Source organism: Syngnathus acus, chromosome 21 (assembly GCF_901709675.1).
Source record: "Syngnathus acus chromosome 21, fSynAcu1.2, whole genome shotgun sequence".
NCBI classification, from domain to species: Eukaryota; Metazoa; Chordata; class Actinopteri; order Syngnathiformes; family Syngnathidae; genus Syngnathus; species Syngnathus acus.
Window position 1 is genome coordinate 1,584,808 of NC_051105.1, and position 14,905 is coordinate 1,599,712.

The window sequence follows — 14,905 nt, forward strand, 5'->3', positions numbered from 1 at the left end:
AAGTCTAATTACCGCAGTATGCACGTTCTATCCTTTCAACGTGGACATCAATTATCAAGCGGCAGTTCAATGTGACAAATGGAAAAAAACGGTTTAACCGCACTCGATGCGTCATCCGACTCTTTGAGGAACCGGAGCCAAATATTCCATTTAGCAGCATCAGTGACTGCGCTCATTATATGATCTCGTTTTGCCATCAGTCGTCCGCGTTTGGTAATGGAGCTAAAACTGAATCGAGTAGATACGGAGGCCGTGTTGGTAACGACGGCAACATTTCTTCTGGCATCATTTCGCACTTTGGCTGTCACATTAAACACCTTTTTGGAGATTGCTTGCTTCGGAAGATGCGCGTTTAGGAGATTGCCGCTCATTTCCTTAATGCAGTCTTGAAAGTTGTGTTAAAATCACCAGACATTTTATTGGAAGTCTTGCCGCTTACTTTTCAGGATGCAATAATCACGATTGATTTTTTTTTTCTCGTTTGTCACTTTTGCATAATTAGAGGACTATGTGTCAACAGAAGCTCACTTGGGCTATGAAAATAAATCAATAAATAAATAAATAGAATCAGACATCTTTAGGTTCGATCGGTCCGCTTTCAAATGTGGATAACGAAACATAAAATTGCTTTCAAAAATAAAACGCCATTTTTTACACAAGCTGACAAACGTGAAAGACACGGAAGATGGAAATGTACCATCGTTAGTAAGCTAGCAGAAGCTTAGGAAGATCATTTCCATATTTGGGATTGTAAGCTAATTTTGCAGGACGTTTCTGGAGAGCAGCATTTATTTTTTCTCTGAATCCTGACAGACAGACAATGGATTTCGGTCCCTAATCCACCGGCATTACCTCGTAAGCATTCAAAGCTGTTGTGACATTGTTAAAAGTTTTCGATGTCACTTACTTTTCCTTTTTTGCTGTCTTGTCAGCAGTCGACGCCTGGTGCACTTTGCAAATGGACAGCAAAGTCTTCTCAGAGTCGCTCCACCTTGTAAACTGATCAATTACGTTCAAATCCCCTTAATGGAAAGAGAAAAGAAGAAACAAAAAACCTCTTGTTATGCACCCAAATTGGGGAATATAAGAATGATGACCTGACACAAACAACATTGGAGCAAAGTAAAAGACATATTTGGGTCAGAAAGATTGCCAAAGCACTGATTGATTGATTCTAACATATCTTAATTAAAGTCATCCACGCCAGTAAAAAAAAATGGATCGACTGAGTGACTCCCTTGAAAATCTGTCATGACGCCGATTAAAATGGAAGATGCCTATTTCGTTTCGAACAGACTTCCTCGTCTGGAACCGATTAGGCGTTCATTCATGCCAGCTGAACACTTTGTCCTCCATTATAGAAAAGTCATCATTGTCGTGTATCATGTGTTACCTTCCCCGCGGGAAGCGCTATGGCCTCATCATCTCAGAGTTTCCATTGTTGAAGTGTCCTTAAGCAAGACATCCAACGACTAATTACGTCTGGCAACTTGCGATGTAGCGGCGGCCATTAGCGTCTTAATGTGGCTGACAAAAACGCATTGAAAAGTCACACGAGAAGAGTGCCACGTAAATGCCATTTGCGATTAGCGTTTAGGAACTTAAGGGGGGATTCGTCCGGCCCTTTTACATTAGCATTTAATTGTCCGAGTGGCTAACTTCCAAGGAAGCATTTTGTCCACTTGATCAAAATGGTGGACACGAGCAGTTTACGGTTCCAAATATCAGCACGAGTGGAAATAAATACCCATTGGAATGTTTTTGCCAAATTTGAAAACTGTGAAATCACATCCACGGATGACGAGCTACACTTTGCTGCATTTGCACAGAGATGAAACAATAATACAAACACGCACAACCTGTGTCAATACAAAATGAATACATCAGACAATATTTATGTATCACAAAAACCCGCCCAGACATGGTTTCTATTTTGGCTCGTCTAAAAGCCCTCTTGTCGAACACATTTATAGTATTTGTTCACAGATTGTCACAAATCGGGTCACGTTTGTGTGCGCTTCTCTTGAGACTCTTTTTGCACTCTCAGCTCAGAAAAGATTGACAAATCTTTGGAAGTTTAAAAGTCGCTTGTCTTGACACAAGAATAAGAATCTGAGTTCTCCTCAGACTCGGCTAAATAAGGAGTCGGTAAGGCAGCCTGGTCTTTATGTTTGCTTAGTCATTGCGTGGCTGGATGGCTTCCAGCAGAACCCGCTAATGTCTTGAACCATCGCGAAATAAAATTATTTATGCTCTGCAACTATGGGCTTTCTACAAGATGACAAAAACTCAAAAGAAACATTAGAGCAGTCTGACGGCCAAAGATTGAGAACACAGTAACAGACAAGCGCAAAAATGGCTACAAAGTACTCCCGAAAGATGTTTCGCCGTTTCTCGTCTCTCCCGACGGAACTCGAGCTCGGGCCTATATTTACACGATCTTACAAGGTGGATGAAAATGGCTACCGTGATCAACGATGTGTCCAAAAGAAATGTTTTTTTTTTTTTCTACCGAGAAGTTAAGTCGCAGGACTTTGGTGCTAACGGCATTCGTAGATTGCGTTCTAGGGAAAAGCGCCCGGGTGGACAACATATACGTCTTTGAAATTGTCTTTTGAGTGCTGCCATCCAAATACACAACGGCCTTTTGAATTTGGATAGCAGCATTGAGTCAGATGCAGTAAAAAAACAACCCAAGAGAGTTGGAGGCACCATCACCTTGCCGCGTGGAGTTGATCATATTCATTTATAAAATCAAATGATAGAAACAAAACGAATTTTTTGTCTGGCCAAGTGCACTCTTTTTTATTTGATTGGAGGACGGTTAGAGATGAAATGATGTAACAAGCAAGCTCTTGCCTCACAGATTTGCCGTACTGAAAATAGTATCCAGGCATCCACAGAGACGTCGGAGAGAAAATACATGGGCGACTTTGTAAATTTGGGTCAGATCGGCCACCTTGGGGAGCAGCTTCAGGCAGATGTTCACAGCAAGACTTGCATCTGAACACCAGAGTAGCGGAGAAAAGCACATGAAATCTATCTTACTTCCTTTTTCATGTTTATCACTAAACTCACTCATGACTTTGTGTCCAAGTGGTCTCGCCCGACCTCTTCAGCTTCCATACACGCATTGCGAGAATAGTGACTGAAAAGATGCGCAATCAACTAAAAGTCGAAAGCCTGCATGGGTTTCGAATCCCAGCTGTACGACAATTTGTGTCCCATTGCCTGCGGGTGTTATTCAGAATTGATGACCCATATCAAAGTACAATATAGTTACCAAAGTGCATGCGGGTGGGAGCTGGCATGAGCCAGCGCGAGCTTGCAACTCATTTGGCATGCAGCCCTAATCACCGCACGTCTGCAAGACGCATGAGCAATCGCTAGCAAGTAGCGAACAGCACAAGGACAAAGTGCGAGCGAAGTCGATGAAGTGGCGATAACTTTGAACGAGCAGCGAGACGTTTTCTCGAGACAACCGAAATTGCATGCATACAAACGTGTCACAACAATTTAGCGGAAAATTACAAGAGTGAATATGTGACTTTTTCAGCGACCTTACTTGCCATATTACAATGCTGACAGCTCAGTGGCCTAGTGGTAGAGTGTCCGCCCTGAGACTGGAAGGTTGTGGGTTCAAACCCCGGCCGGGTCATACCAAAGACTATAAAAATGGGACCCATTGCCTCCCTGCTTGGCACTCAGCATTAAGGGTTGGAATTGGGGGGTTAGATCACCAACTGATTCCCGAGCGCGGCACCGCTGCTGCTCACTGCTCCCCTCTCCCCCAGGGGATGGATTAAAATCACACGGGGATGGGTTAAATGCAGAGGACAAATTTCACCACACCCAGGTGTGTGTGTGACGATCATTGGGACTTTAATCTAATCTTTAATCTGACATCATTTTATTTGTACTTATAGGTGTCAAAGTCAAGGCCCGGGGGCCAGATACGGCCCGCCGCATTATTTTTACAGCCGCAAAATCTAAGGCCGGCTCCATCGTTGCACAGTGACGGCCCATTGCATTTTCCTGTCAGTCTAATGACAGCCTTCTCGCTACGACTTAGCAAACTAGCGGCATATCCCTGCTTTTATCGAGACCGTTATGCTTAACGGAATGGCTTTCCGAGACAGGGCTTTCTGTAATTGGTGAGAAACAGGTTCGGGCCTTCTTGACAATAGAGGGCCGAGAGAGCGCACAATTTGTCAGTTGCGCGCAATGGCGTGGAACTGGATAAATTGGGCTAACTGGTGTGTGAGCTATAGTATCTAAGGAGCACAGTGATCACCCTCCATTTGCTTTAATGGCTTCGCTCGTCCCCATTGGCCTGTTAGGAACATATTGTGTGAGATGTTCTTTTGGAGTCAAACATTCCATTTGTAAGGCTCATTGACACAGCCATGCGACGACGACATTAAAGCTCTGTTGAAATAGAAGCGGCCGTGGCAGGCTTTTCAAATATGGACTCAACAGCTATAAAACACTGACTTCCAATTATGCCAGTATTTAATAACGACATGTGACTACTCCCATTTATCCACATCATTTTACTCTCAGGCCAGTGAATGGATCACAAGTGGACTGTTCAGCTTTATTTATTGATTTATCGATTTATTTATTGATACTTTATAATTTAATTTTAAATTTAAATTCTTTTAAATGTATTTATGTATGTATTTCAATATTTATTTATACTTTATCTGTCATTTAATTTAGTTTAACATTTAAATTCATTTAAATGTATTTATGTATGTATTTCAATATTTATTTATACTCTATCTGTCATTTAATTTAGTTTAACATTTAAATTCATTTAAATTTCTGGATGTATTTATTTATGTATTTAAATAAGGACAATGCACATTAATGAACATCAGTATAAAACCAAATGTAAATATGACAGATTATAGCTACAAAGCTTTCATCCGTAGTCCCCGGGCAGGCAAAAACCAAAATATAACAAATATTGTATAAAATATTGTAGGGCACTCACGTAGTATCTGCAGAGGAAGCCTGCTCCAGATGTCAGTGGAGCGTTGTGTCCTGCTTGTGATGTCACTTCCCTCCGACGCCATCGCCGTCCGTCCCTGCACGTGATGGAGCCCAGCTAAATGTTTGCAAAGCCTGGCCCACATCAACACGTACGCTCGGTCTCTTGGGTGAAAAACAACTCAGCTTGTGCGTATTGGGCCTCATGACTCTCTCGTGGGGAATTGTCCTCGCAGCGGGGGCCTCTGGGAGGACATTAACGCCCACCCATGCGTTGACTCTGGCTAGATCGGCTTCAACGCTTGCTTCTTGTTGCATTTTCGTCCACAGGTGTGATTCTTCCTTTATTGCGGCGATTTCAAAGCCACGGCTAGTTTCTTCTCAAAGCACATTTGAAGTTGTGCAGCTCACTAAACAGCAGGTGCAATTATGATTTTTTTCTTCTCAAAAAGTGGCCAATCACAACGGTTTTGTTTTGTGTATTCTACTTGGAGGTCTCAATGTGCATGACCGAGTGTGTAACTACCAAGTTCAAATTTTTTCCGCCTATTTCTGAAAATGTGTTCGTGAGCAAGCACAGCAGTTACCATAATGACTAAGCGCACGGTCAGTTCTTCTGATGTGTTAGCCGCCGCCATGTTTTTCAGCACAGCTGTTCTCTCGTCCAAATATTAATGCTCCCTTTTATTGCCTAGAGATTGTGCGATAGCACGTTTATGACTGGAGGAAATACATGACCCAATATGTTGGTTTTAATAAAGCGCCGCACTAATTTGCAATATATTCATTTTGACTAATGGGATTTGTTCCCCTAATTTACATTTGCTGACACTAGAATCTACATTCAGTGTGATGAAGGACTAAAACAGAGGCTGGAGGTTTAATTAACTGGTTGAATCTGTAAAATGAGCAAATATTGTGATCTTTTGAGGATGTATGGAGATACTGTGCTAAAACATCAAACATTTCAAATGTATCTGGAAACAAGTCTCTTGATTACAAGCTGTATGTCTCTTTCTCCACATCGAAACATAAAACCTGTGATTATTTTTAATTTTTCATGTTATTTTACGTTATTTTATTTGATATATATTTGTATTTATTTATTTAGGTTTTTATTTTATTTTCAATCTTCAATCAATATTGCAGAATGCTTTTTGGTGGAAAGTGTGGGGGTGATGTTGGGAAGTTGGGGTATGCAGCCGGAATACGTGAAGGCAACAGACGACTCTGTTAGCCCGTCTGTCGCTTTGGCTCCCATACATCAAACTGGGAAGAAGGCCGCTTTGCTCGCGAGATGATGTGCTCGGAAGAAGATCGACAAATAGAGCTGACAAATGTGTTACGCTTGCATATCGAGGGGCGGCTAGGTCCTGTCAAAATTTCGCCTCCTTAAATCGGCTTTCAATTGCGCCTGTCCTTCCTCATAATTGCCCGCATCATCGATTGTCTCCTCGGCGAGCGTCCGTCCGTCCTTCAAATTGAGATCGAGGTGAGGCTTCCGTTCAAACTGAATGGGATCGTCACACACAGTTTACATGGGATTTATTCATATAATGATGAATAAATAATATATTCATTAAATGAAGACCCCCCCCCCCCCCCGGAGGGGATGTCATTGAAAGTTTTTCGGCAACTCAGTTGAGTTTTAATTGACATTATCTGTAAAGTAATTGACACCTTCTGTCACCCATGCAGTGTTGTCACAAATAATTTTGTTCAAGGCCCCCGCGGTTTGACCTCCACCGGATTCAAAATATTTAAAATTCAAGAGAAAAAGCCAAAAGCATTATGCAGGCCTAGCGCTACGCTCGGAAACATTGCCATTCCGCATGCAAGTCATTTCTCATTGAAAAACACTGCTCTGGCTCCTGTATTGAGGTGCAGGCTTAATGATGTATTATTCCCTCCCCACACTTGTGACAGAGAAAACCTTGAATAGCTGCATGTGCAATACTGTTCTCCTCCTACTGTTAATCATACCTGCGCTAGGTCTGGAAGCAAAAAGAAGAAAAAAAAGTGAGTTGCAATTAAGGTTTAGTTTGATTCAAATCACAGAATAAATCCAAAAATGATGACAAAGATGTCAACTGTAATCATATAATAATTTACCTTTTAAATACCTGAGCCCAAAATAATTTTTTCTCGAAAGTAGTGAAGGTAATCTCATTTGACTCTTTTGAAGGATTCATTTGACTCAAGAGACGTGGACTGTGCTCGTATGTTTGTTTGCACGAACATGTTTCCCCTTTTTTTACCACAGCAATAACATCTGGTCCAAAATGGCGGCATTCCGGTAAAGTCAAATCAAGTTGCAGAGAAGCTCTTTAGTGTGTGCGCGCACTTGACTCGTATCGATTGTGACGGGGCGGACTTCAAAGAATTGCCGGAGTGATTTTCAGATAGATCTTTTCTCCGAGCGCATAAGACAACAGGTACGGTATCAAAGCCTTGCAAAACGTCTCCCTCCCGCTGCAGGCAACATGGAAGCTCTTGTCCGCTGTAAGATGAAGCGAAAGCGGCGGGATTGCCAGCGAGTCAACGGGAGCTCACCAAGGCTAACGTCTTGCTTCCGGGAACAAAAGCCTGTTCTTCTTGCACAAGAGCAAGGGCATAACTTATCATACGGACCCTGAAAGGTTCCCATATTTCCCCCCCCCCATAACCGTGCTTAAATTTCTCTTCCAAGAGCTCGAAGCGATGCTTAATTAATTTGGGTTTGACATTTTTATGGAGCGAGTATATTGGAGAATTACGGTCGGCTAATAGGCTAGTAAATTTCAAATTCTCTCGCTTAACGGCACAATTAATCACTTGAAAATAAATTACGTTATTTGGCAGCAGAAGCTCCAAATATGTACCAAAGAAATGATCATCATTTGTCCATAAAGAACAGAAGTTTACTCGATACCGTTACTCGGGACCTACACTGTCGTCCACAATATTATACAAATGATCTTGTTGTCCACTATTTTTATTTTTCTGCCGTCCCCCAAAGTCAGGGGTATAAAAGTCATTTTTGTCGTGGGCCACATCGTAGTTATGGTTTCCCTCGGAGGGCCATTATGATTGTCAACGTCTTCTATATACAGTATAGGCTACAAAAACAAACTGATGAATAACTAGTTTTGAAATCAGAGACGAGTAAAAACTGTTCAAATATTTGAAAAAGACCAATGGTAATGATTTGTCTTTGTGGGCCACATAAAATGATGTGGCGGGCCGTATCTGGCCCCCGGGCCGTGACTTTGACACCTATGCCCAAAGAGAAAAACAATGGGCGCGATCGATAATGAGGTGAAAACCGCCTCACTGAATCAGCATGGTCCGGCGTTGCCGTGGCAAAATTGCTTTTGTCCGCTCGGAGAGCAATTGAATTTCTTTTGCGGCTGTTTCCGACGAACGCCGCCGTGATGTTGACAAATGTATGTTGACCAATGCGGCCGTTGCAATTCGCAGCAGTTGTATGTAAAAGCTTTTAGGGTTGGATTATACAAGGAGACGCCTGAAAAGGCAATAAACCCCCCCAAAAAAAAAAGCCAAGGTGGAACCGCGGGGAGGCATTGACCTCCACTTGGTGTGAAAATGATCAGAGATTGAGAGCCCCCCCCACACCCCCTCCTTGGAGATCCACGATCACCCGACGTTAAATGGATATCAAATGAGTGAGAGTGCCGGAATGTTCCCTGGCCAATCCAATGGCGCATGGGGACTCTTATTGATCAATCCCACCTCCTGATGAAAACCATCAAGCTCCCTCTTTATTTGATGGAGATTAGGTCTGATGAGGCCGAGGCCACATCGGAGCGGGTTCACCGAGCGGCCGCTCCAAATCACCCAATGGCATATATCACGGCGAGATATTTTTTGCAATTAACCGATAATGAACGACAAGAATTTTTTTATTAACACTTTCGGCTCTTCCATTTAGTTTTAATGAGCACTTTATATGCACATACCTAATAGCTGTCCCATAGGTAGCTGTAAGAAAAATATAATTATTGAAGCTACTAAATTAGTGTAAACACTTTGCCACAGAAAGTAATACACAAAGTAATACCCGAGTTCCCTGTAGGCACTTCACATTGTCATCATTGTCTTTACACTTTCAAGACTAACAAAGCCTGTGACAATATACACGCCTAGCCTAGCAAAAGTGAGCACCCCCGCCTTCTAGCAGAAGAAAAGTTGAGGTAGTATGGGAAACCATTTTTCACTAATGCTGAGAGCGACGGTTGCTTTCAACTAAAAACACAGTTTCAGAACAAAAAGTCGAGAAAATAGATTTTGTGACCTATGACCCGAGATCGAAATCCCAACTGGAAAAGACTTTGTGTCATTTTTGCTTTTCAATAAGAAAGAAAAATGGAGGTCCCTTTGCAGACTCAGCTGTTTGACATTCGTCAGAGATGGCCCAAGCTCTCTGGGGAGATGATCTCATCTTAAATAGAAGAACAAGAAGGTCAGAATTTCACTCAAAGCTCTCCATTCAATAATAATAAAAAAATATTTGCTGCAATATTGTCATTTCCTATCAATTGGGGCTTTTACTTCATGTCCTCGAGAGAGCCGCTATTGGCTGCACTTTTTCCATTTTTTCCGGCTCCCTTTGGATCATATCGTAAATGTCATCAAATGGGAGGAAAAAAAAAAAGAGACTACTTTCAGTGTCGCCTGAAGGGGGGCCGGCCAAAATTACCAGACAAAATGATCATTCAAGCTACCTATTTGCTGCTAAATATCAAAATGCAATAGTTTACCTTGAAGAAAGTAACTTTAGCTATTAATGGCGTTTTGTTTGTTTGTCTATTTTTGGTGCTTTTATTGTGTGACGCACGATGACTTGCTTTGTGTATGAATTGTGCTCTATGAATAAATTTGCATTGCCTTGTGCTTTTACACAGAAAAATGAAATTTGGAGTTCAGCTCATGAACAATGGGCACAAAAAAAGTCTTGGGTTTATATTCCTCCCTTTATATTTCTACTTTCTTTTGCATGCTGATGTGCTAATATTGACCACATCATTTTGCATTTTAATTGAGAAATATATATATATTTTTTTAATCTGATGGTCACTCTGTTAGGTGCTCAATCAAGTTGTTACCTGAGCGCTTTTAATTATGTTCAGCACCCTAGAGTCCAATTTGAGAGATTAGAATATAAACGGCAGAAATGAGACCGCGCTCAAAAACAAAAAAGGAGGACTAAAACAAGATTCCTCCACACATCACCGCATTCAATTTGTAATAAATCACCCCGAAGTTGGACACACTTTAATTGGACTTTACAACTTGTCCGCGCAATAAAAATCCGCCATCTTCTCAAGGATATCCCCATGGTGATGGATAAAAGACTCAAGAGAATTTCATCTGCTAAGCTCCATCTTTGCCTGACCTTGAGAGTCAGTAATTTATTCTTGGCTCTTCAAGCAAGTCGTACACACAATGCCACGGACGTCGGTGGAGGTCACGCCAAAGCATAACGCCGCCTGTAATTGCCTTGTTACACCAGGCGGGTTCATTTGAGAAGCATCCAGGTTAGGAGGAGCCGGCCAAGATGGAACACAGCTCAACGCTCTTTGCGGATCTTCCCATAAATAAATTGCATTGAGTTCAACGGCCTCATATTTTACAAGTGACAAAAAAATGGTGCCAGATTAAAGTTATGCAAATACGAAGAAGAAAACAACTAATCACGCCGAGGCTGCCTGAAGGGAATTTGCCGGTTTGCACGAGTCAGAAGGTTGATCAAATATAACAAGAATAGACGTGACGTAGTATCTCTCGGCAAAATAATGTTTTGTTTATTTTATTGCATACGCAATTGTGACATGGGAAAAAAAAACATCACGCTGCTGGGGGACTACGAGGAGACTTTATTAAGTGCCGTCTATCGCCCACAATGCCGCTGAAACACTTTGTAATGTCGAGCGTGTAAAAAAACATGGCTGCCATAGATTTTTCTAATGATCTATTTAATTGCTCTGAAAGCTTTTCACTGACAACCTCGCAGTCGGGTGCACTTTAAATACTTTACATTGATTTTTCAAAACGGCACCGCATATTCGCTAAATTGCCGGAAAGTCGATCCATAAGTGAAGGATTTGGGTCTTTGTTTTGAGTCAATCTCCAAATGTGTGAAATTGCACATTTTTTTCCCCAAGAAAGGGGCAATTTGAGACCTGTTGCCGTTTTCAGCCGTTCTATGATAAATTGCGCAAATGCCTCGAGACAAAACTTAAAAGCATCTGCGCCAGATCGGCAAAGAGAAAAGTGTGTACTATTTGACCTGCTTTCTCAAGGATCATTTCAGTCCTTCTTCAACCGCCCGCCATCAGTTCACGACTGCTCATCACAGATAAGTGGAAACCAATGCAAGTGTATCCCCCCAAAGAAGATAGCGACTGTGCCTAATCCTATTTTAAAGAGCTCAAACGGGAAAAAAGCTAGCTCCTAGCACTTTAACCAGCACCAACGATGCTCCACCACACCAGGCAGATCTGGACCACAGAGACAAAAAAAAAAAAATTCCTCACTGGCCTCTCCATGTGTGCCTCTTTTGGCCCTCCACTGGAGGCATCAACAGAATAAAGTTGTAAACGCATTACGTGTGGCCAAAGCCGGAGGCGGGGCTGGAATCCCGGATGGCACATATGGCGGCACGGGGAGAAAAGATAAAGAACACTTGAGGCCAAGCAGGAAGGCAAGGGACCGAAGAAATAGCCAATAAGATGGAGTCGGCGGGTGCCGCTGGAGCTGCGGACCCTCCATGTAACTAATCGCAAAAACCACTCTTCCACCATTTTCATTCTCAAGACAAAACGAATAACCTGAAACGCCAATCAGACTAAAAACATCCATAGTGTACATTAAATCTGAACCTCCTCTATCTTTACCTTCTCATTCATTAAAGATATTATCTCCATTTAATGTCCTAAAGTTATTTTAATGATTGATTTTCCTAGCGCCTCAAATGGTTTCCTAAACGTCCTCGTCCAAGAGCATCAGCAAAGATAGCGTCGCAAATGACTCCACATGCGCAGATAAGCATTGTCTGATTGCTTGGCTGGATAACCGCCCATGTATATTTATGCACGTCACGCATTTTGCAGTCCGGCGGCGTGCTCCGAGAGACGGAAAAATGTCGCTCTCTTCTGTACAATATGGGGCGTCGCTTCCAGGCTGAGAACTTTTGAGTCAACCGACGTGAACGGCTAACAATTACACGGACCCGTCGGCCTCGTTGCAGGCGTGTGCTAGTTGTAATTGTTCAACCGGGAAGGTTACACAATACACCTAAGGCGCTGGCGTATGGAATTGGGGAAAAATATTCTTCTTATTGGGGATGGCTCAGTGAATTCCAATGAGGAAGACGGACACTATGGCGCCGATGACATCATCGGCGCTTCTAAATAGTATGGTCTTCACGGAAGTCAGATAAACGCTGCGATGCAACACCTCGGAACTGATGTTTTTGCAGAACTCTGGACACATTTGATCATTTTCATTTCCGGCAACCGCTCCCATTTGCCCTGCGGCGTCGAAGCCTTTTATGCTGGAACTGATGAAACAATGTGTCCTTTTTGCGCCAAAAGGCTAAGTTAATTAATTAGCCGTCGGTGCCGCTGTGCCAGGAGGTTGTTGATGGTATCGCGCTAAGCCGCCATCCTGTGTAAATTGAGCGGGATTGTGATCTAACAAGGCTTTGACCTGGATCCCCCCCAACAACCTGAAACATTGTTGAGAGGATTTAGCTGGACAAGGCGAGGGGACACGTTATCTCGACGCATGCCATCCCTGGAGGGCAAGCTTGGTGCTTTGGAACAAACGCTCGCATCGTTTCAAACTGACCCGTTGGTTTGAACTTGAAATATCTTTGGCCAAATCAAACTGAAAGCAGTTCGGAAGCCCGATTGATATGTGGATTGGACTTTTAATTGGGTATGCCAAATACCTTCAGAGCCAGGACCAGGTCGGAATCTGGAAAGGGGTCCGTCCGTCAAATGTACCGTCGACCACAGAAGAGTTCTCAGCAGGCCTCGCTGACTGCAAATAGCGCATTTACATGACAAACACAAGATTTAAATTCAAATCATAGACATGTATAAAGCCCCCCCGCGGGTAATTCGAATGAATGACTGTGCGAACTCGCCACCCACCGAAGCCCTCTTGACTCAGCGTGTCTACGTTGGTTAGCACAGCATGCGTTGCTGGCTTTTCCACTTTGTATTTATCACACTGAGCTTGACAGTTAATCACAACTGTAGCATAAGCTACCCTAAAGAAACAATTATTTCTTGGCTGATTTTCAGTTTTTAAATCCCCAACTTAGTCTCATTATGTCCTTTGGTTGTGTCATCTTTTTTAATGCAACGGTAAACTCTTAAAATGATTCAGTGCTGCAAGGGCTCATGGTAATTGTGTGGCAATATTAGGACAAAAGTTCTCCCGACCTGTTTTGTGCTGTTTATTCTTGTGTTGAAAGCACGTAAAGACGGCGAGGTGAAGCGAGGCAAGGCGAGGCAACGGCTCGCATATCCTTTGCAGAAAAAATGACATTGGCGGTCGCGCCGCGGTGATTTGTGAATGCCTCGTCCTTTGCACGGGTCATCTAGCGCCGCAAGGTACAGTGACTGTTATGAGGCGGCCCCGATGGCTCCGAGGGGGCTTGCGAGTCTGTTCGTTGCCGTTCCACATGCAGAATTACAAGTAGAGCGGCTTGGTGAGCAAGCGCACATGTACCCCGAAACCCACAACGATAGCAAAGCAACCTAAACAACAGACAAATTAAAAAACAATCCGTTTTGAATTTTACCTATTCAATGAGTCATCTTTGTGCCATTTCTGTCCTTATACAGGAAAATAAAAGTTATCTGGACACTAAAATAAAAATGGAACCCTGAAGGAAAACAGCAGTCCTCATAGGGATCACGAGAATTGAAAATTCATTGATCTCGTGGGATGCCCAAAATTGAAAGGCTTGAAGCAATTATCTATTAAGCGCAGCTAAGCTAACCCGTTCCTTCCATAACGCAATCACTTTACGAGTACTACTTGATGTCAGGTAAGCCTTGCTATCTACGCACTTGTACTGACCCTAAATTCAAATATCTAATCATTCACTCCGCTCGGAATGATTTAAAGCGGCGGCAACCGGAGAGTTCTTCCCCTGGTAGCCATTTGGAAGATTTTTCACAAGGTCCACGTATGCCTTTAGTTAATTAAAAATGAACTGCAGATGATTAATTGATCACCCTCAATAAGGATATCGGTTCATGCTATCACTTGCTTCCCCCGGCAGGATCCAAGAGTCATTTCCATAAAAGTCATTAGCTAGAAGCCTTAGAAGCGTTCCATTACAATTTCGGTCTCTGATTGAACGTCCCTCAACCACTTGGCATTGTAATATTACATTTAAGACATGGAGAAAGCCACATGTCAATACCTGGAAACACAAAAAAAAAAAATCTAATGGATGGATGGTCCATTTTTTATCTCATCTTCATCTTTTGAAGGGGACGCTAACAAGTCTCTCGCTTATCCGAGGCAACTGAGTTGAATCGTCAACAATTTCTATTTTTGTAATTCTTGATTGTGGACATTTTGACCACGGCATGTCTGGGGCATTTTACAACAACTGTTTGATTTTGACGTAAATGGCGAGTGTCTCCTGAAAGGATGATAATCAGGTTTCGCTGCAGTGCACAAATTACAACTCCAACATCCTATTAGGAGATGACGTTTTCTCAATTGATGCGACATGGGAATAAACAGGCTGACGACGCTTTGTTTGTTTACGGCCCGTCACGATCGTCACATCAGAAATAAATAAAGTGCGAAACTTGACGTCATGGCGCTTTGAGCGCTTCCACACAAAGCAGATGGAGCAGCATGGTGCCATGGACAATTT